The sequence below is a fragment of the Schistocerca serialis genome, chromosome 5, assembly GCF_023864345.2.
Source record: "Schistocerca serialis cubense isolate TAMUIC-IGC-003099 chromosome 5, iqSchSeri2.2, whole genome shotgun sequence".
Lineage (NCBI taxonomy): Eukaryota > Metazoa > Arthropoda > Insecta > Orthoptera > Acrididae > Schistocerca > Schistocerca serialis.
Window position 1 is genome coordinate 260,688,864 of NC_064642.1, and position 21,592 is coordinate 260,710,455.

Genomic DNA, 21,592 nt, shown 5'->3' on the forward strand with positions numbered 1-21,592 from the left:
AGCAGTGCGAACATTCAGATTTCTGTTTTCATGGTTTTCCTAAATTACTTGAGGCGCATACAGAGATGGTACTTCGCTAAGCCACTGGGAGTTTCCTTCTTCATACTGCAATGGTCGGAGTTAGTTTCCTTATCTCTAAATACCACGAGGGTGACTGAGCGTTGAACACTAGCTTTCACTCCCATCCGATGATTCCAGTTACCTTTATTAGTAAATATGCATAAGAAATTTCTTGTAACTAGCACCAGTTACGAAATTTGTGAAGCGTTTAAAATGATCCAGAAACAAATTAATGTCTGTGTTGCACGGAACATATCAGTTATTTGTAATGATAAAAAGTTAAGGGATTATGTTGTACGAGTTATGAAGTTACGACACGGTGATTCGAAAAGCAGCAAAGCTACTTGCACATGCTTTTTTTTCACATGTATATATTTTTTAATCTCCTCTTGCAATACAGGGTGTATGATAATTAATACCGAAAACTAACACAGGTGTACGATAATAGAGGTAAAAACTCTCCAGGAATAGTGGGTACACAAACGAGTGAAATAATTGTGGTGTGTGATTACGAACTGTCATTAGCTTCAGTATATAATATTGTTCTAGTGAGTAAAATGATCTTGAAATATAAGCTTTCCGATCTACTTCTCATCTGATACTGCTCAAACTGCAACTATGTCCACCCTTAGCGAGAGGTAAAATACTGCTTCAAATGGTTCAAATGGCTCTGAGCACTATGGGACTTAACATCTGAGGTCATCATTCCCCTAGAACTTAGAACTACTTAAACCTAACTAACCTAAGGACATCACATACATCCATGCCCGAGGCAGGATTCGAACCTGCGACCGTAGCAGTCGCAAGGTTCAAGACTGAAGCGCCTAGAACCGCTCGGCCACACCGAATACTGCTTCCCCACATTAATTTACCTGTTAAGGAGGTGTTCATGTGTCTTTCTCGCACTGGGATACAATACTGCACTCGTCTTCACAGTGAGTTACAATTTCTTTCAGACGCTCTCGGACCACTTAGTAAATCTCGACAGGGCTCTAAAATTTGCTGCTCTATTTCTCGAGCCTTATCAACAGAAGTGCTGCATACTTCACTTTTGAGATGATCCCACGCAGAAAAATCCAGTGGACTGAGGTCAGGTGATCCTGGAGGCCGAGGTACAGGCCCTGCTCGACCTGTCCATCTTGGACCGTATTTGCGCTTTACGTGCCTCACAGCAGCAGCAAAATGTGGCGGTGCCCCTTCACGCATGTACAACATACCCCAACCAAGAGTGAAATTTGAGCCTAATTATATGTTCACATTAAATACATTTGTACTAATTCCGGCAAGATTTCATACTGAAATCAGTGGCGGCTCAGCACGACGCATTCACAGTTATGTTTACTGGACTTTTTGCTTCCCTTATCGTATATTTTCACCATTGTCAATTTTAGCTATTAATTATGTTGCCCCCTGTACATATGGCGCCATAGTTGTTTCATAACGAAATTAAGTTTGTTGACAATTAGAAAACATCTTTCAAGCAAAGATGAACTCTACAATATGTATACGATTATAATTACAAATTAGATTTTAGAAACGGACGTGTGTAGTATTATGTAACCATTATCACTCCGCGAGTCAGCAGAATTGCCCAGTTCGTTGTTAATATGAAATAACCGTTCTCAAGATAGGTATTGCTTTTTTCGGAAAGCCTGCCTTCTGTCTGTTGTCAGTGCCGCATGTGTAACCGGATTACAATTTTTATGATATTAACATAGGGACTACGAAAACGACTGTGGGAAAACCATCGTAAAGTTGAAGATAAACAAACCGCTCGAACTGATTTCATTCACAGAATCCGAAAACCTGCTTCTTGTAGTGAGTGCTACTTATCTGTTGGCGCACTCGATTTTTAGTTTATAGGATTCTGCTTCTTGCGATTATATTGATAAGACGGTTGATTTGGAATCTCAGCTGACGGTAGTGTTATCATTAGATCACTGCAAGTTTAAGAGCTAAGCTTAATTCTTTGACTTCCGCGTTCCGCTGTCCATCTCCTTGAAGCTTTATCTGGCGGCAAACATGCGAATGTTAACGACTCACGGTGAATTGTTTACATTATTTACACTCCAAAGCAATAGCCCAAGATTACCGGTCGGTTACTCAGCTGGCGCGAAGACAAACGCACAACAAAGCAAAGTTCGCATCTGAAATCAGCAGGGTTATGCGCCCCGATCTTGTCTTATCGCATTATGCCACTGGTTCGGTAAGGATGCTGTCACAGACTAGGATTTGTTAGTGGAGTTTGTGTATACAAGCTGACGGATAACAGTGTTCATTAGCACGAATCCTCGTCACCCCTCCGTCTTTAACCCGTAGGAAATAAAGCTGAAACACTATTTTGTTTCCAATTGTTTCACCAAACAGGCAGTTTTTCTTTGAACACTTCATTACCTTTTAGGGTACTATATTATCACTTTTAGAAATGTCATATCTACTGATGTGTTTATGTTAGGTTCATACCCTTCTCCGGGTCTGACTTCCGGTAGTAATGTACTTTTCTGTATCGACAACGTCAAAAAGATACCGTTGTTGACTTCCAAATTATCTAAAGCTAAATTATTCATCTTATGTTTATCAATTGTCCTCTTATTATTCATCCAACTATCCCGTCTTGTCTTCTTTCGATCGTGTTCCCTAAGGCTTTCATATACTTTTTGCTTACTGTCATACACAGCAAAACTTACCACAAAGTTTTATATCTTTTGCAACCGAGCGAGGTGGTACAGTGGTTAGCAACTGGACTCCCATTCGGGAGGACGACGGCTCAATCCCACGTTCGCCAATCCTGATTTAGGTTTTCCGTGATTTCCGTACATCGCTTTACGAAAATACCGGGGTGGTTCCTTTGAAAGGGCACGGCCGACTTCCTTCCCCATCCTTCCCTAATCCGATGGGACCGATGACAGCGCTGTCTGGTCCTCTACCCCATATCAACCAACCAACCAATCAATCTCTTTTGCATTTCACTTTTTTTTTTGTTTCATAGGTGCCATCGTTCAAATTACTTAAAAATACACTGACCGAAAACTAATCGCAACACCAAGAAGGAGTAATGCGACATACATACTTGTAGTGAAACTGAAGTAGGTAGTTCGTGTGAAATATTATGGGTAGAGGTTATTCTTGACAATCGGACTAAACTATTAATTGGAACGTTTTACCGACCCCCGGTTCAGAAGATATAGTTTCTGAACAGTTCAAAGAAAACTTGAGTTTAGTAATACAGATTCCATTAATTTAATTTCTTTTCTCAACAGTTCAATTCAACGCTTCTTAGTCAGTACCGCTACCTACCCATGTAATGTTCAGCACTCTTCTGTAGACCACGTTTCAAAAGCTTCCATTCTGTTCTTGTATGAACGGCTTATCGTCCACTTTCACTTGTGTACAATGCTGCACTCTAAATAAATACGTCCAGAAAAAACTCCTTAACACTTAAATTTATATTACTTGTTAAAAAATTCCTTTTTTGCATAAAGGCTTACCTTGCTGTAGCCAGACTGCTTTCCTCTGAGATTGGATTCTACCAGATTTTTTTCTATTCTTCTGTAAATAATTCCTGTCAGTATGTTGCAACTGTGACTTATTAAATCAATATCCACACCTGTACGCACCTGCTTTCTTTGGAATTGGAATTATTACATTCTTCTTAAGATCAGATGGTATTTGTCTGTCTTGTAACCTTGTACAAAATGAGGATTAGTTTTGTCATGGATGCCAAGGATCTCATTAACTCTTAGGAAATGTAGTATATCATAGGTACGTTCTTTCCACTTAGATCTTTTAATTATCTGACAAATTCTTCTCGCAGTATCGTATCTTACATCTCAATTGCATCTATTTCCTCTTCCTTTTTTTAATACTGACGCAAAATGTGCTGCATGGGATGTGGTGTAGCGGGTAGCGTCGCTGGCTGGCTTGCAGTGGGTCGTCATTTCAAACCCACTGCTGTAGCGCTTATTTTTTTGTTGATTATTGATCATTCTTGGGATATTCTCGAAGTTTCTTATGTTTTTAATGTTTGAATATTCTGGATGTTCCATGTTTATATGAACTGCAACACTCTCCGTCGCTGAGTTCACGACAGAACTGTCTGTACGGTGGTGTTCGTAACAAACGTGTTTTCAGTGCCATACGTACTTCATTGACGACAGTGCTATTGTATTTGGACTTGAGTCTGGTTACGAACTGACGATATTGTTTTCAAGTTTATTTCCGTTGTATAGCCTCTCTAATATATTGCTCCCAGCTTTCATCTTTCCCTTCATTGCTTCGTACAGGCTTGCCATCTGAGGTACTGGATTCGTATAACCACTTCTCTCTTCTTCAAAGGGCCTCTTCAGTCTTCCTGTAGGCGGTATCTATCTTTGAACTAGATATACATGCTTCTTCCATTTGTCTGACAGCCATTCCTGCTTAGTCATTTTGTGCATTATGCCAATGTCATGTTTCAGGCATTGTAAGCGGTATGCTGCGTGCCAATAATGAACTACTACATGCTGAAAATGAATATTTATACCCCAGAAAACAGATGTTTTACCGATTGAGATGGTGCAGTGGTCATCTCACTGGATTCTCACTGAGGAGGACGACAGTTCAAATCCGCGTCCGGCCATCCAGATTAAGTTTTCCGTGATTTCCCTTAATCACTCCACGCAAATATCGTCATGGTTGCTTCAAAAAGGGCACCGTGCATTTCCTTCCCCATCCTTTCGTAATCCGACCTAGTGCTCCGTCTCTAATGACCTCGCTGTTGAAGGAACGTTAAACTCTAACCTTGCTTATCAGAAATGTTTAATGGAATAGTCACAGACTTACACACTTCTTGTTGTAGGCGCAACAGAAATGAATTCCACATAGCTATATATTCAAACACCAAATAGTAGGTAATCATTCATCAAGAACGTTTTCAAAAATTATCCTTTCATCTTATAGTCAAAGCTATACTGTGACGATGATACTCCATATCTGTAATCACTGAATTTAGACTTGAAAATAATATTTATTCAAATACTTTATTAAACCTCGTACATAAGGACCTGATTTGAGAACGAAATCTACACATGCTTCACTAATGTATCAGAACACTGTGCACTGTATTCAGAAATCGTGTCTTCCAGAACATCTCCTGTCTCCACCTGTAACCTTAATGGCTGGCTCTGAGCACTATGGGACTTAACATCTATGGTCATCAGTCCCCTAGAACTTAGAACTACTTAAACCTAACTAACCTAAGGACATCACACAACACCCAGTCATCACGAGGCAGAGAAAATTCCTGATCCCGCCGGGAATCGAACCCGGGAATGTAACCTTAATCCATGCAAAAAAACTAGGTATTTATTGTTAATGGTTTGCAGTAGTGAATTGATCATGACATATCTAAGCATTGGTGCAACGAGATGTGGGGCAACAGGTGTGAACAAGGTGGCGGCACAACAGCACGTAACTATCTTACGTAAGATAACTGAAAAGACTTAGATTAAGCAAAATAATTCAGAGGAAACGTTATTACCAATGTATTATTTTCAGAATAATATAGATGATTCACAAAGCCCACACGGTACCTCAATGTACGAGGGCGGCATGAAAAGCAATGCCATCGAATTTTTTGTGTGAAAGCTCTTAATTTTTAAAAAATAAAACAAATGCTATGATTTGCAGCTTTCTGCGCTAGAGTTGTAGCATGAAACATGGTGGTGTGTAACGTAACAATGTCGGTGCGTGAGAAACAGCATGCTCGAATCGAGTTTCCACACATGGAGCGCTGTCTTCTTCAGCATGAAAGTGTCAGACCACACACGAGCGCTGGTACATCTGCAAGAATCTGACACCTTGGGTTCAATGTCATTGATAGTCCTCCGTACAGTCCCATCCGATTTTCATCCATTTCCAAAAGTTAAAGAACACACCCGATGACTTTACTTTGATAATGACGAAGCGATGCAAGCAGAGGTGAGGTTGTGGCTCCGTCAACGAAGTCAAACACGCTACAGTGACGGCCTCAACAAACTGGTCTCATTGGGAGAAATGTGTTCGTCCCCAGGGTGCCTATGTTGAGAAATAAATATGTATACTTGGAGAACAAAGATGTAAAATGCTAATACGTTTGTTTCATTTAAGAAATTCGAAAGCATTCCATTTCAGCATGCCCTCCTAGCTAACACAAACTAAGTTTATCGAAAAGAGTAATGTAATTACGTATTCTGGTGGATTATCCTTTCTGGGTACATGGCATTTCTCTGTAGCAGGAAAAAATAGTTTCCCTGCACAGAATATAAAGGGTATAAAAACTATGGCAATTACCAATAAATTGGTACTTCTCTATAGTAAATAAAGAAAGGGTTCTTTCTTGCATAGAGTACAAAGGGTACTAAGACCATGGTAAATGTTAATAGACTCTCCATGAGTCCCCAACACAACGTTAATATACATCATGCAGGCGCTCATCCCTTAAACGGGACAAGAAAACTGGTTCCCAGACCAACATATTAATTGATGCTACAACTACTAGTGAGTTTTTACTTTTTAAAATACGTTTTATTACATCCTAATAAATGCTGTCCCCTAGCCAGGGCATAAAAGATCTTTAGACCACTATACAATAACGTTCATAATTATATGGAATGGAAATGGAGTCCCATGCTGCTTGACAGGGCATAGGGAAACGATGCGGGAGATCCGCACCGCCGTACTAGGCAAGGTCCTAATGGAGGTCATGGGGATTTTTTTTTAACAATACGTAAACTTTATTCAGTTCAATGATATATAGTAGATGTAACGCAAGGTTTAAAATCCATTACATTCCGCTTTCAGTTTTCCATTTACATAGTTATTTTGTTTTAATGGCATTTCTGTGTTAAGATCGTTTGTTTCATTTTCTTTTGCTTTTGTATTTAAATTTTTGCAGAATTTGAGTCTTTCTGTGTCATGATAATTGACTTGGTCATTTTTAATTATAATTTTTGGCAACGATAAATGTGAACAATATTTTTCTAATGTATTAGAAAACACGAAGACATAGAATTGGCATTTGATTATGTACTTATTACTGATTTTATGTAAGAAGGGCAATTGTTGCCTTTGCTTTCACTTTAACTATTCCCAGCGAAGGCATTGATGTAGGACTGAACACAAATAATCACTGCACTCGACACTGAAAGAGAACTTCACAGAATCACTTTGACGGTTTTTCTGGGATGGCTGGTAGGCATGGCGCGGGCTGGGGCGATGAGCTGGGGCGGCGGTGGCCGTTGCCGTGGGCCGCCGCCCTCCCTCAGCTGGGCTCCGTCCGCGGCGGTCGAGCAGGCGGTGACGTCAGAAGGCTGGCACGGCCCTCTTGAAGGCTGCTTCTATGGCAATTCTGAGGAAGTTTGAGAATTCTGTTTTGTTCCTTTTGGATCTCATGGCTGTACTGTTTTCCTCCCATAAGTACCATGGGTAACAGAAGAAATACTTCAGTTGATTGATGAAAGGAGGAAGTACAAACATGTTCCGAAAAAATCAGGAATACAGAAATACAAGTCGCTGAGGAATGAAATAAATAGGAAGTTCAGGGAGGCTAAGACGAAATGGCTGCAGGAAAAATGTGAAGACATCGAAAAAAATATGATTGTCGGAAGGACAGACTCAGCATACAGGAAAGTCAAAACAACCTTTGGTGACATTAAAAGCAACGGTGGTAACATTAAGAGTGCAACGGGAATTCCACTGTTAAATGCAGAGGAGAGAGCAGATAGGTGGGAAGAATACATTGAAAGCCTCTATGAGGGTGAAGATTTGTCTGATGTGATAGAAGAAGAAACAGGAGTCGATTTAGAAGAGATAGGGGATCCAGTATTAGAATCGGAATTTAAAAGAGCTTTGGAGGACTTGCGGTCAAATAAGGCAGAAGGGATAGATAACATTCCATCAGAATTTCTAAAATCATTGGGGGAAGTGGCAACAAAACGACTATTCACGTTGGTGTGTAGAGTATATGAGTCTGGCGATATACCATCTGGACTTTCGGAAAAGCATCATCCACACAATTCCGAAGACGGCAAGGGCTGACAAGTGCGAGAATTATCGCACAATCAGCTTAACAGCTCATGCATCGAAGCTGCTTACAAGAATAATATACAGAAGAATGGAAAAGAAAATTGAGAATGCGCTAGGTGACGATCAGTTTGGCTTTAGGAAAAGTAAAGGGACGAGAGAGGCAATTCTGACGTTACGGCTAATAATGAAAGCAAGGCTAAAGAAAAACCAAGACACTTTCATAGGATTTGTCGACCTGGAAAAAGCGTTCGACAATATAAAATGGTGCAAGCTGTTCGAGATTCTGAAAAAAGTAGGGGTAAGCTGTAGGGAGAGACGGGTCATATACAATATGTACAACAACCAAGAGGGAATAATAAGAGTGGACGATCAAGAACGAAGTGCTCGTATTAAGAAGGGTGTAAGACAAGGCTGTAGCCTTTCGCCCCTACTCTTCAATCTGTACATCGAGGAAGCAATGATGGAAATAAAAGAAAGGTTCAGGAGTGGAATTAAAATACAAGATGAAAGGATATCCATGATACGATTCGCTGATGACATTGCTATCCTGAGTGAAAGTGAAGAAGAATTAAATGATCTGCTGAACGGAATGAACAGTCTAATGAGTACACAGTATGGTTTGAGAGTAAATGGGAGAAAGACGAAGGTAATGAGAAGTAGTAGAAATGAGAACAGCGAGAAACTTAACATCAGGATTGATGGTCACGAAGTTAATGAAGTTAAGGAATTCTGTTACCTAGGCAGTAAAATAACCAATGACGGACGGAGCAAGGAGGACATCAAAAGCAGACTCGCTATGGCAAAAAAGGCATTTCTGGCCAAGAGAAGTCTACTAATATCAAATACCGGCCTTAATTTGAGGAAGAAATTTCTGAGCATGTACGTCTGGAGTACATCATTGTATGGTAGTGAAACATGGACTGTGGGAAAACCGGAACAGAAGAGAATCGAAGCGTTTGAGATGTGGTGCTATAGACGAATGTTGAAAATTAAGTGGACTGATAAGGTAAGGAATGAGGAGGTTCTACGCAGAATCGGAGAGGAAAGGAATATGTGGAAAACACTGATAAGGAGAAGGGACAGGATGATAGGACATCTGCTAAGACATGAGGGAATGACTTCCATGGTACTAGAGGGAGCTGTAGAGGGCAAAAACTGTAGAGGAAGACAGAGATTGGAATACGTCAAGCAAATAATTGAGGACGTAGGTTGCAAGTGCTACTCTGAGATGAAGAGGTTAGCACAGGAAAGGAATTCGTGGCGGGCCGCATCAAACTAGGCAGTAGACTGATGACAAAAAAAAAAAAAATAGTACGAGAGGTATTCAGTGACATCTTCTTGGTTCTGTTCTATTACTGCATACACTGTTTGACCTAAAATCCATGTAGTGGTTTGTTTCTTTGGTCTGGGGAATGGTTTTATGTCCGGGGCGGTTAATAGTTCGATGTTTATCCTTTCAGGTGTACTTCAGTTTATCATTGATAGCATAGTTTTCATATCTTCCATATTTGTTTCGTTTCTCCGCATTGAAAACGATGTTCCAAGGTATCATTTGCATTACAGGTCTGACATTTTCCTGATGGTCTGAGGTGAATTTCTGCTAATCTCTCATTTGTGGGCACAATGTTGTTTATTGCTTTGTACCACGTCGCTTTGACATTCGTATTGACCGTGCTTTGGTGTAGGTTGAGCCACACTTGTCTCCATTTGTGCGCAGGTTTCTTTGATTAAATCTTGTTCCGTTTCGCTTCTCCTCTCAGTTCCGCGTATAGCTTTTTGGCCCTCCTTGTTCTTGGGTCTTCTGCTGTGTCTAGTACGTAACATTTTTGGAGAAAGTATTCTTTGAGGTATTTTAATTTGTAGGGTACTGTTGATATGTTTACTGGTGCTTTTTCTGAGGCTGGCCGATACTTATTTATCAGGGCGGCTGTGAGGCTGAGTTCTGTGCTGTGGTGTTCAGGCGGTGTATCAGCAGTGCGGCGCATTTTCTCTGGACGTCGGTCAGGCCTACTCTTCCTGCGTGGAAGCCTACCGTGCACGTGGAGTGCTGCACTTCGAAAATTTCCTTTGGCGGGTAGGACACTTGCGCTAGGAACCATACTTTGGACAGGAGTTGCTCGTTAGTGAGCCTCGCATTCTGTAACAGGTCCAGCTCTCTATTGCCATTCGTTCTGGCGAGACCTCTTCTCGTGTGCAACACTTCGCTCCAATTTTGCGCCACCATTTTCATCGGGCACGAGTGTAGTTTCAGCCCTAGGCACTTCTGTGTTTCGACAACCTTGTACCAGGTACTTCCGTCTTGTATCTTTTTGTTGCCAATCGGTAATAGGGCAGTTTTGTTGTTGTTTATATTGGCTCCTGCTGCTTGCGCGAATGTTTGAAGGACTTGGTTTATTTTGTTGAGGTCCTCTCTGTCTCCCACGAAGAAACCAACATCGTTAGCGTACGCTTTGCATTTCGGTGTTGTGCCAAGCAACGTGATTCCTGCTATGGTGTCGTCTGTTTTTCTATGAGAGGGTCCAGTGCAATGGCGAGCAAACTCATCGAGAGGGGACATCTTTGTCTTACTGATCTCTGTATTTTAATGGGTTTCGTATTTCGGCCGTTTACCGACACTTGGGATGTGGCACACCTTAGGATGTTCTTAATTATTTTAATGAAGAGTTCGCCGAAGCCGAATTTTTCCATCGTTTTGAATAGGAAATCGTGGTCTAAGCGGTCGAACGCTTTATGGAAATCTATCGACATTATCGCAGCTTCTGATTTATTTACTGCTGTAATACCGATGACGTCTCTGTATTCGGCTGTAGCCTCGAATATTGTCCTCCCCGGCACGGCACATGTCTTGTGGGGGCTTATTATTTTTGCCATGACTGTTTTTAGGGCCGGCCGGGGTGGCCAATCGGTTCTAGGCGCTACAGTCTGGAACCGCTCTACCGCCACGGTCGTAGGTTCGAATCCTGCCTCGGGCATGGATGTGTGTGATGTCCTTAGGTTGGTTAGGTTTAGGTAGTTCTAAGTTCTAGGGGACTGATGCCCTTAGAAGTTAAGTCCCGTAGTGCTCAGAGCCATTTGAACCATTTGAACTGTTTTTAGTTTGTCCGCCACGCATCGCTCTGCTATTTTGTAATCTGCGTTTAGCACCGTGATGGGGCGGTAATATTCCACTTTCCGGGGCGCATCTTTCATCGGGATTAATATTGTGTTTCCCACTGTGATCTTCTGGCAGCTTCTTTCCCTGTATTATATCGTTGGCGACTTTGGTGATCGTGTCGCCAATTATGTCCCAGTATTGGATGTAGAATTCAGTTGGAATTCCGTCCGCCGGCCGCGGTGGCCTAGCGGTTCTAGGCGCTTCTGTCCGGAACCGCGCGCCTGCTAAGGTCGCAGATTCGAATCCTGCCTTGGGCATGGATGTGTGTGATGTCCTTAGGGTTAGTTAGGTTTAAGTAGTTCTAAGTTCTAGGGGACTGATGACCTCAGATGTTAAGTCCCATAGTGTTCAGAGCCATTTGAAACATTTGAATTCCGTCCATTCCTGGGGCTTTTCTAACAGCTCTGGATTTGGCAGTGTTGTGTACGTCGTCTTTTTCCGTTTGTCACCAGCTCCGCCTTGTCTGTGTCTGTCAGGACGTCCGGCAGGTTATGGAGTACGGCGTCTGTTGCTGCTTCGCTCGTTTCTTCCCGCTTGAAGAGTTGGCTGAAATACTCGTGTACATGCATCAGGATTTCTGTTGGCGCTTCTGTGGTGGTTCCGTCTTCTTTCTGCAGGTGTTTGATCTGTTCTTGTTGTGTCCTTCGAATTATTCTGTGTATATGGTAAAATTTGACCGGTTCTTCTTCCACTGTACATAAGGGCTGGCTTCTTCTTTTTATTGCCCCAGTTTGTTCTTTCTGCATGTTTACTAATTTTGTTTTTATGCTTGGAATGATGATGATGAAGACTACACAACAACATCCAGTCTTTTCGGGGCAGGTGAAAATCACTGACCCCGCGGTGAATCGAACCCGGAATCCCGTTCTCGGGAAGCGAGAACGCTGCCGCAAGATCACGAGTTGCGGACCGTAATTATATACAGTTCAATATATACATACTTCCACTTCCACTTCACTTATCGCAAGTTAGTACTTATACCCTTCCCATCACCATTACCCAGTCAGCTTTTCTTGTTCTATTACAACCCTCCAATGTTAAATAAAATTATATTGTTTTCTATGAAACGCTCAAAAAATATTTTCTTCAATCGCTGTAGTGTGAAATGTTTAGCACCCCATCCTAGAGGTACTTCAGTAGGCTAAATTTTGAAGTGGCATATTTGCCACATCGTAAGGCTTGTCATAGTTAGTTTCACATTCTGTCTGTGTTGTCAGTAATTCTACAATGAATGCACTGATAATTATTGACAATAATAGTCTGTCACATCCTGAAATAATTTTTGTCGCATATAATCCTTGTAACTATATACACTCCTGGAAATTGAAATAAGAACACCGTGAATTCATTGTCCCAGGAAGGGGAAACTTTATTGACACATTCCTAGGGTCAGATACATCACATGATCACACTGACAGAACCACAGGCACATAGACACAGGCAACAGAGCATGCACAATGTCGGCACTAGTACAGTGTATATCCACCTTTCGCAGCAATGCAGGCTGCTATTCTCCCATGGAGACGATCGTAGAGATGCTGGATGTAGTCCTGTGGAACGGCTTGCCATGCCATTTCCACCTGGCGCCTCAGTTGGACCAGCGTTCGTGCTGGACGTGCAGACCGCGTGAGACGACGCTTCATCCAGTCCCAAACATGCTCAATGGGGGACAGATCCGGAGATCTTGCTGGCCAGGGTAGTTGACTTACACCTTCTAGAGCACGTTGGGTGGCACGGGATACATGCGGACGTGCATTGTCCTGTTGGAACAGCAAGTTCCCTTGCCGATCTAGGAATGGTAGAACGATGGGTTCGATGACGGTTTGGATGTACCGTGCACTATTCAGTGTCCCCTCGACGATCACCAGTGGTGTACGGCCAGTGTAGGAGATCGCTCCCCACGCCATGATGCCGGGAGTTGGCCCTGTGTGCCTCGGTCGTATGCAGTCCTGATTGTGGCGCTCACCTGCACGGCGCCAAACACGCATACGACCATCATTGGCACCAAGGCAGAAGCGACTCTCATCGCTGAAGACGACACGTCTCCATTCGTCCCTCCATTCACGCCTGTCGCGACACCACTGGAGGCGGGCTGCACGATGTTGGGGCGTGAGCGGAAGACGGCCTAACGGTGTGCGGGACCGTAGCCCAGCTTCATGGAGACGGTTGCGAATGGTCCTCGCCGATACCCCAGGAGCAACAGTGTCCCTAATTTGCTGGGAAGTGGCGGTCCGGTCCCCTACGGCACTGCGTAGGATCCTACGGTCTTGGCGTGCATCCGTGCGTCGCTGCGGTCCGGTCCCAGGTCGACGGGCACGTGCACCTTCCGCCGACCACTGGCGACAACATCGATGTACTGTGGAGACCTCACGTCCCACGTGTTGAGCAATTCGGCGGTACGTCCACCCGGCCTCCCGCATGCCCACTATACGCCCTCGCTCAAAGTCCGTCAACTGCACATACGGTTCACGTCCACGCTGTCGCGGCATGCTACCAGTGTTAAAGACTGCGATGGAGCTCCGTATGCCACGGCAAACTGGCTGACACTGACGGCGGCGGTGCACAAATGCTGCGCAGCTAGCGCCATTCGACGGCCAACACCGCGGTTCCTGGTGTGTCCGCTGTGCCGTGCGTGTGATCATTGCTTGTACAGCCCTCTCGCAGTGTCCGGAGCAAGTATGGTGGGTCTGACACACCGGTGTCAATGTGTTCTTTTTTCCATTTCCAGGAGTGTATGTATATACTACACAAATGCGTGCCACTGGGAATGCCTGCCATGCTTCCCGGCCACGAGGCATTGAGCAAACCTGGTCTACAGTCATAAAATCAACTCGTCTTCCATATATATGTGGATAACCTTGCGCTTAACATTCGTAAGGAGAATCGGTACTTTTGCCAGGCAATGCTAATGTCATAATAAAATCACTAGAGAGTCAGTAACACAAGACATTATTAATGGTGTTTTTTAACGAATGATTAAGTTTTTCTCTGAAAATGGACTCTCCCTAAATTTTGAGAAAGCACGCTATACTTCGTTCTGAACGAAGACAAGTACAGCTGAATACCTGAGTAAACAAAGCACAAAGCTTCAAATTTTTGAGTGATACTATTGGTGAAAACTTGAAGTGAAGGAGGCACGTTGCTTAGCTGCTCAAACAATTAAGTTCAGCTTCTTTTTCTCTTCGTATAATTGGAAACAAACAAATCATTCTCATGATATATTTTGCGTATTTCCATTAATACATTCACTAATGAAATTCGTCATAAATATTCCATCACGTTGAGAAGAAGAGTGAAGTCCATACCTACAACAACAAAGGAAAAAATGACCTACATTAATCATTACCAAATCTATCAGAGGCTCAAAAAGGTATTCAATATGCAGCAACAAATATTTCTGATCATTTATCCAATACCGTAAAATGTCTGGTAGATGGTGAATCAAGGTATAAATCTCATCTATAATCATTTCTCGTGTAAAACTCCTTCTAATCTTCTGTTCCATGAACAAATTTTTACTGAAAAACAGGTAACCTGTAAAAAAGTTATTTCTGGGGTAGTTGCATTAGAAGGACTAAAAAATATGTTTGTTAATGTTAACACTAATCTCATTAATCTGAGTTGTTCAACATTATTTTGATAAGATAATCGTACAACCTATGGAACATATAATTAAGTATCTAACTGTTAATAAATACTGTTACTTGACAACAAATGCAGTTTTGCTGTTGTTGATAAACAAAGTGAAGCGGTGATTTATTGCTGTATGTAATGCCTTGCGTGGATCGTGGTGCAAAGAGAAACCTCTCAAGAAACAAAAACCAAGGCGATAATACGAGTAATTCGCATTCAAACGAAGGCATTGTGTCTTATCACCATCTTTCTAGGCGGGAAAATAATCAGAGGAGGACGCGACTTGAAATTTGAAAAAGGTTCTACGCTAACGTCTTCATCCGATTCCTTTGTGTCTGCTTCTCTTTTGTAAGCTTACTGTATGTTAACAAGGTTTTATTGTTTCCTTCATTTTCCTCAATTACATTTTGAGATCAATTTTCCAGCTTCATCAGTGGATCAGTGGTATTTAGAAACATGATATGTCTTACACTCTTTTCTTGTTATTATAAATATGCATATTTTTCCAAATCTCATTTTCACCGTGTCAGCAGCTTTAATAATATAATGCCTGGATGTGGCAATTTGGCATGAATCGCGTTCTCACTGAAAATATTTGAGTGTGAATGGTTCTGTGACCACGACGCCTATTGTTCTAGTAATGATTTGACAATTCTGATTTACATGTTTCACTTGTTCGCTAAACTATTCCATATGCAAAGCTTATTCCCTACACAACGTGACATTCATATGCATCCCTACGACCACAAGTCCGAACGGTTGTTTTGATATTGCTGTTCATTATGCTTTAAAATCTACAACAAACAGTTTTTCATTTACAGTTCTTATTTTTAGTGACTGTTGAGCTTTTTACACGTAACAATGAAAGTTCGACATTTCTAGCTATGGGGTCAATTATAAGTGCTAAATATTTAACGTATGTATTCCTCGTTTCATTGTTCAGTTTTAGAATATTCATACCCATAAATGCATTTATTTATTTCACATTATGTACTTGCTTTGTTTTGAAACTTTATATTTGTGTATCAATGCAGTGTCACATCGTTACGTGAATATACGTTTGTCCACAATCCGAAGTACAATTCAGTATTTTGCATTACACAGAAGTCTTTTTAAACTTCTTCTGTTTGGAAGCTGTTTATTACTTACTATTCTACGTAGTACCCTACTGTCAGCTTCCATGGGAAATCATTAACTGACATCTGCACGTATAATTCACTTCATACTCAAGTGTATTTATATTTCTACTTGACTTGCAACCAGACATTGACGTCTGGAGGATCGTTTTCAGGATCAACGGGGCACAATAAAGTTCTGAGTGATTCAGGCCTTGACACATTATTGTGGAATATATATAATTTTTTGGAACGTGGTAGTTAAAATTGTCTCTAATCGTGCTGTTGAATATTGTCCCAATTAGAAGGTTAACGCCTTATTTCTTTTATTGATAGTTTCACGTGTCATTCACTGCGTATGTTACCAGTCGGCGGTTATGAGTCGAGGGGCATGAAAGGGAAGCAGTTGTTGAGAAGGCAGTGAGACAGGGTTATAGCTTATCCTCGATGTTATTCAATATGTACACTGAGCAAGCAGTAAAGGAAACCAAAGAAAAATTTAGAGTAGGAATTAAAGTCCAGGGAGAAGAAATAAAAACTTGGTTTGTCGACACATTGTAACTCTGTCAAAGACAGCAACGACTTGGAAGAGCATTTTAACGGAATGGACAATGTCTGAAAGGAGAATGTAAGATGAACATCACCAAAATGAGAATAATGGCATGTAATCGAATTGACTCAGGTGATGCTGAGAGAATTAAATTAGGAAAAGAGACGCTTAAAGTAGTTTATGAGTTTTGCTATTTGTCAGCAAAATAACTGATGATGGACGAAGTAGAGAGGCTATAAAATGTGAACTAGCAATGGCAAGCAAAGCGTTTTTGAAGAAGAGACATCTGTTAACATCGAATATAGACTTAAGTGTCAGGAAGTCTTTTCTGAAATTATTGGTATGGAGTGTAGCCGAAGCTTTTGGAACGTGGTGCTACAGAAGAATGCTTAAGATTAGATGGTTAGATCATGTAACTAATGATGAGGTACTAAACAAAATTAGGAAGAAAAGAAATTTGTGGCACAACCTGACTAGAGGAAGAGATCGGTTGACAGGACACATTCTGAGACTTCTGAGACACCAAGGGATCACCAATTTATTACTGGAGTGAAGTATGGGTCAAAACTCGTAAAAGAGATGAATACAATAGGCAGATTCAGAAGGATGTAGGTTGCAGTAATTATTCGAAGATGAAGAGGCTTGCAGAGGATAGAGTTGCATGGAAAGCTGCAGCAAACCATTCTTCGGACTGAAGACCACAACAGGAGTTATCCCAGTCATTACTTGAATCTAAAGATACAGAGTTCCTCTAAAGACTGTTTTCCCTGGTACATAGTTAGTAAATAATTTCCATTCAACGTCGAAAATTTTCAGTTTCAACGTTTGCAGTCTACAAAGTTTTTCAGGAGGAAACCAACATTGCTTAAGACGTAATAAGTGTGCCACACAGCGTGAGAAATGGAAACGGTGCATGTAATATTTTAGTATTTTGTTTTATGTGCTTTGTTTCATTATAACTTTCCGTTTAGAACTGATGATGAAAAGTAGTGGTGTCATCTTAAGACAGGTTTATAGCTCGTTTGGATAAATGCTGTGTTGCTTATCGGATCTGTTGCCTCTATTCTTCGTTAATGTGCAAACAAGTGTTTAAAACCAGGAACACATAGTCCTTTCATGATTTACCGGTACCTTTTCACCCATAGTGACTCGTCTCCAACAAAAATAATATATTGAAGAAATTCAAAAAGCTGCTCTCGTTAGTTTTAAATACCGGAAATCGGAAAATAAAACATATGTTTATAAAATATTTCCCATTTAGTACGATTTTAACTACATAACCTCGCAACTTAATGTCCGTTTGCTCCTTGCAATATTCGTCTTTAAAATTTTTTTGAAAAATCATGGCTGTTGTGTTGTGTGTGAACGCGTTTGCTCAGCACGAAGATATCATTACAAACTGCCATCTCATCTTTCTAGCCCAACGCACAAGCGAGTATCGTTTGCAGGAATTTGAGAACCCGTACTGATGACCAGAACAGTTAAGTCTCGTGACGAAGAAGTGACGTTTCCGCTCTCCCTTCCCTAATAACAGCACAGACCTCACAAGTACATCTGCGCTTTCAGTAGTCACGGCACAGTCCCTGTGTTATTACTTATCTCCGTTTTCTCTTTCTGCTGACTTCTTTTGCGTCGAACTCATCCATTGTAGGGGAATCTGCGTAAAACAAAACATTTCTTAAGCAGACAGAATTTAATCCGATTCCATTGCTATTTTTTTTAGTGATACTCCAAGAAACAAAGGAAAATGTACTCGTTTGTAAAATATAGTACCACTCTGTATATATTTTTTTCGAGAACCGTGATTAGCATGTTGTATATCTTTTCCGACGGTTGTGATTAGCATTTATCCTCCTAACACGTAAAATCAAAAGCTTGTATACTAAACTGGATATATAATATTACAAAATTAAGACGGCGACGTTACAAAGGTGACTACACAAAACTACTTAGATACTGACCATCAGGAAATAATGATTAGGATCTGAAGTTGGTTATACTGACAGAAGAATTCAGTCTGTAGAAATCAGCACAAATGTTGAGTAGCTCATATTTCAGTGGCATAAAAAAGATAATGGTGCCGATTGGCCAGGGGAAACGTTTGCATGAAACATCAAGAACCATTCTTCGAAAAAGTATGCGGTGGTGTAATAAATTAACCTCCATACTTATCATGAGGCGTCATGAGAGCAAGGTAGACACACACATAGAAACACAGAGCGGGACTAAGAGATGTATAAAATCATCCCGTCGAAAGCAAACAGATGTGATGGACTACGCAAGTCGTCGCTCTCTGTAACACCTCCCCCAGAAGCTAGCTGAAGTGCTGTGAAAAAAATACATCCACTGAGAATAACAAAATAAAATAATATATATTCCACAAAAACAAAAAATGGTTCAAATGGCTCTGAGCACTATGGGACTTAACATCTGTGGTCATCAGTCCCCTAGAACTTAGAACTACTTAAACCTAACTAACCTAAGGACATCACACACATCCATGCCCGTGGCAGGATTCGAACCTGCGACCGTAGCAGTCGCGCGGTTCCAGACTGAAGCGCCTAGAACCGCTAGACCACCGCGGCCGGCCCACAAAAACAAAGCCCACGAAATTATTAGAAGGAAATATGATGTAGGATCGAAAGAAACAACTCATGTAGTTTATCTTAAGTCCGTGTGCATGTTCTGCTGTTAAAAAGCTAAAAACAACCTTTGTTGCAAAATGCGAGCCGACACTTATTATTTGTGTAATACAATAGAGCCGTCCTTATAATGATGATTGGTACTACAGGGAAAGGCAGTGAAGACAGACCATTTCGAATATACACAGAACGAATAAATATTTCCGTAGACGGACTATTTTTGCTAAGCTATAGCGGACAAAATGGCAATTTGCTGAAGAACACAAATAATGTTAAATTTATAGCTGTTGCATTAAGACACCAACTTTGATTTTCATATTTTTATGGATTTATATTCTTTTTTTCTGTGTCACTGAAAAGAGATTTCGAGTAAGAGTTTGACACTATAGCATGTGTGGAACTTGGTCGAATAGTAAAAAGATCGCAGCGCCGCAAAGCACTGTCTTACCGTCACAATAAGAGGTCCCAGTCTCACTGTCACAGTAAGAGGTCCCACAAACTGTAGAGTCCGCACAGGGTTCGGTGGCCGATGTGCACTGACCAAAAAATGGTTCAAATGGCTCTGAGCACTATGGGACTTAACATCTGAGGTCATAAGTTACCTAGAACTTAGAACTACTTAAACCTAACTAACCTAAGGACCTCACACACATTCGTGCTCGAGGTAGGGTTCGAACCTGCGACCGTAGTGGTCGTTCGGCTCCAGACTGAAGCGCCTAGAACCGCTCGGCCACTTCGGGCGGCGCACTGACCAATTTTGGTTCAAAACGCTGGGCATTCGTTTGTTCGGGTCGGGAGGCGGACAGTGCCTGCCACCTTTCGGCCAGGCGGCAATGGCAGAATCGAGGCGCACGCCTTGCAGTCTTTCTCAGACGATTTTACAGAAACTATTAGGTAAAAAAATTTCGTTTTTGCTTTACTTGTAGCTGTATATGTCAGGTTCAGTATGATGTGCCCACAATTTCGTTAATGGTTACAGTTATTATGATATTTACATGAAAGTGAAACAGTGCCCGAAATTCAAAAAAGTTTGCAATGAAAAACAGCGGTCGCTATGATTTTGCGTTTGGTGCGTAGTACGATAATATGTTGCTGCGTACGAAATTGAGCTAATATAGAATTCTTCTTTAGACTTTGGTGGAGGTCTCTGTCACCAACCTCGAAAAAAGTGATCTGATGTAGCACACTCATTTGCGATCGCGCCGCGCCAGCGATTTAGTCAGAGTGAAATATCTACAACATTTCTCATATTTCGTAAACAGTTTGAAATATCGAAAAGAGACTTTTGCAACTGATAACACGCAAAGAGGGGAGTATTTCGCCATATGGTTATTATGCAAACCTAGATTATCTACTATGTTATTCCACTAACTACGGACTTTTTCGATGAAAGAATGTAATTTTTAAGAGCTATCGATACCTGGTGAAGCGCGAGATGGTGTGGGTTTTGGAAGAACGTAAGTGAAGATATTACATGTTTATTTTGTACTGAGGATGCGCATTTTCATAAGATACTGACCTTACTTTCCTCAGTTTCTTAGTTTCTCAGTTAATAAACTCAATAAAGCACTTTTTCAGAATTCTCTCGCAGTTGCGTCTGCACGAAATTATAGTGATATGAGACTGTATAAACTCCGCTGTGTTTTGGCAAAAGAAGCAAATTTTAACATGACATCAAAAGAAATGAGTAAGTGTACTCAAAATTCGCCACTGTTGACACTTCTCGGGAAGGTTATCTAGCCAGGCGAAAATAATTCACTACATTTTCGGCAGAATTCTAACCAAAATCTTTTCGAAAGGTCACCATGTAAGTGTGGGCGTGGATGGGCACTGCTTTATAATTACAATAAATGCGAGTGTAGGCTTCAGTTCAGAAAGGCACTTCCCCTCCAGTGCTGGACATTTCCCCTACAACGCCTGCCTGCAGGTCCCACCACTGCCGCTCTCCCTCTGCGTGCCCTGCCGTCTGCCCATCTACCGGCCACGGTATTCTGTGTGGACTCTACCGAATGCAGGCAAATACATAACTCAGGTGCGGTTTGTGTGGTCACTATCGACAGTTATCTTCCTGCGAACAAACCCCTCCCTTGACTCAACATACTCGTATGTGACGTGGCTATACCGTTACAGATATTTCTGTCCTCTCGGGCGCTAGTCGTAGAGCTGTTAAGATCTTGTGAGATAGTGCATATGGCTCTTCTGAAACCATTGATTCCATATTCGCAAAACACTCGTGGAATCACCACCAACTTGAGCAGCAACATGGCAGTCACGAACAAATAACGTTCAGATACAATCTCTACATGAAGAATCTACTGAGTAATCTTTCCTTGTATACAAAATGCAGATGGAATTAATCTTACGTACTCTATGTGAGTGCACTAAGATGCTGAAT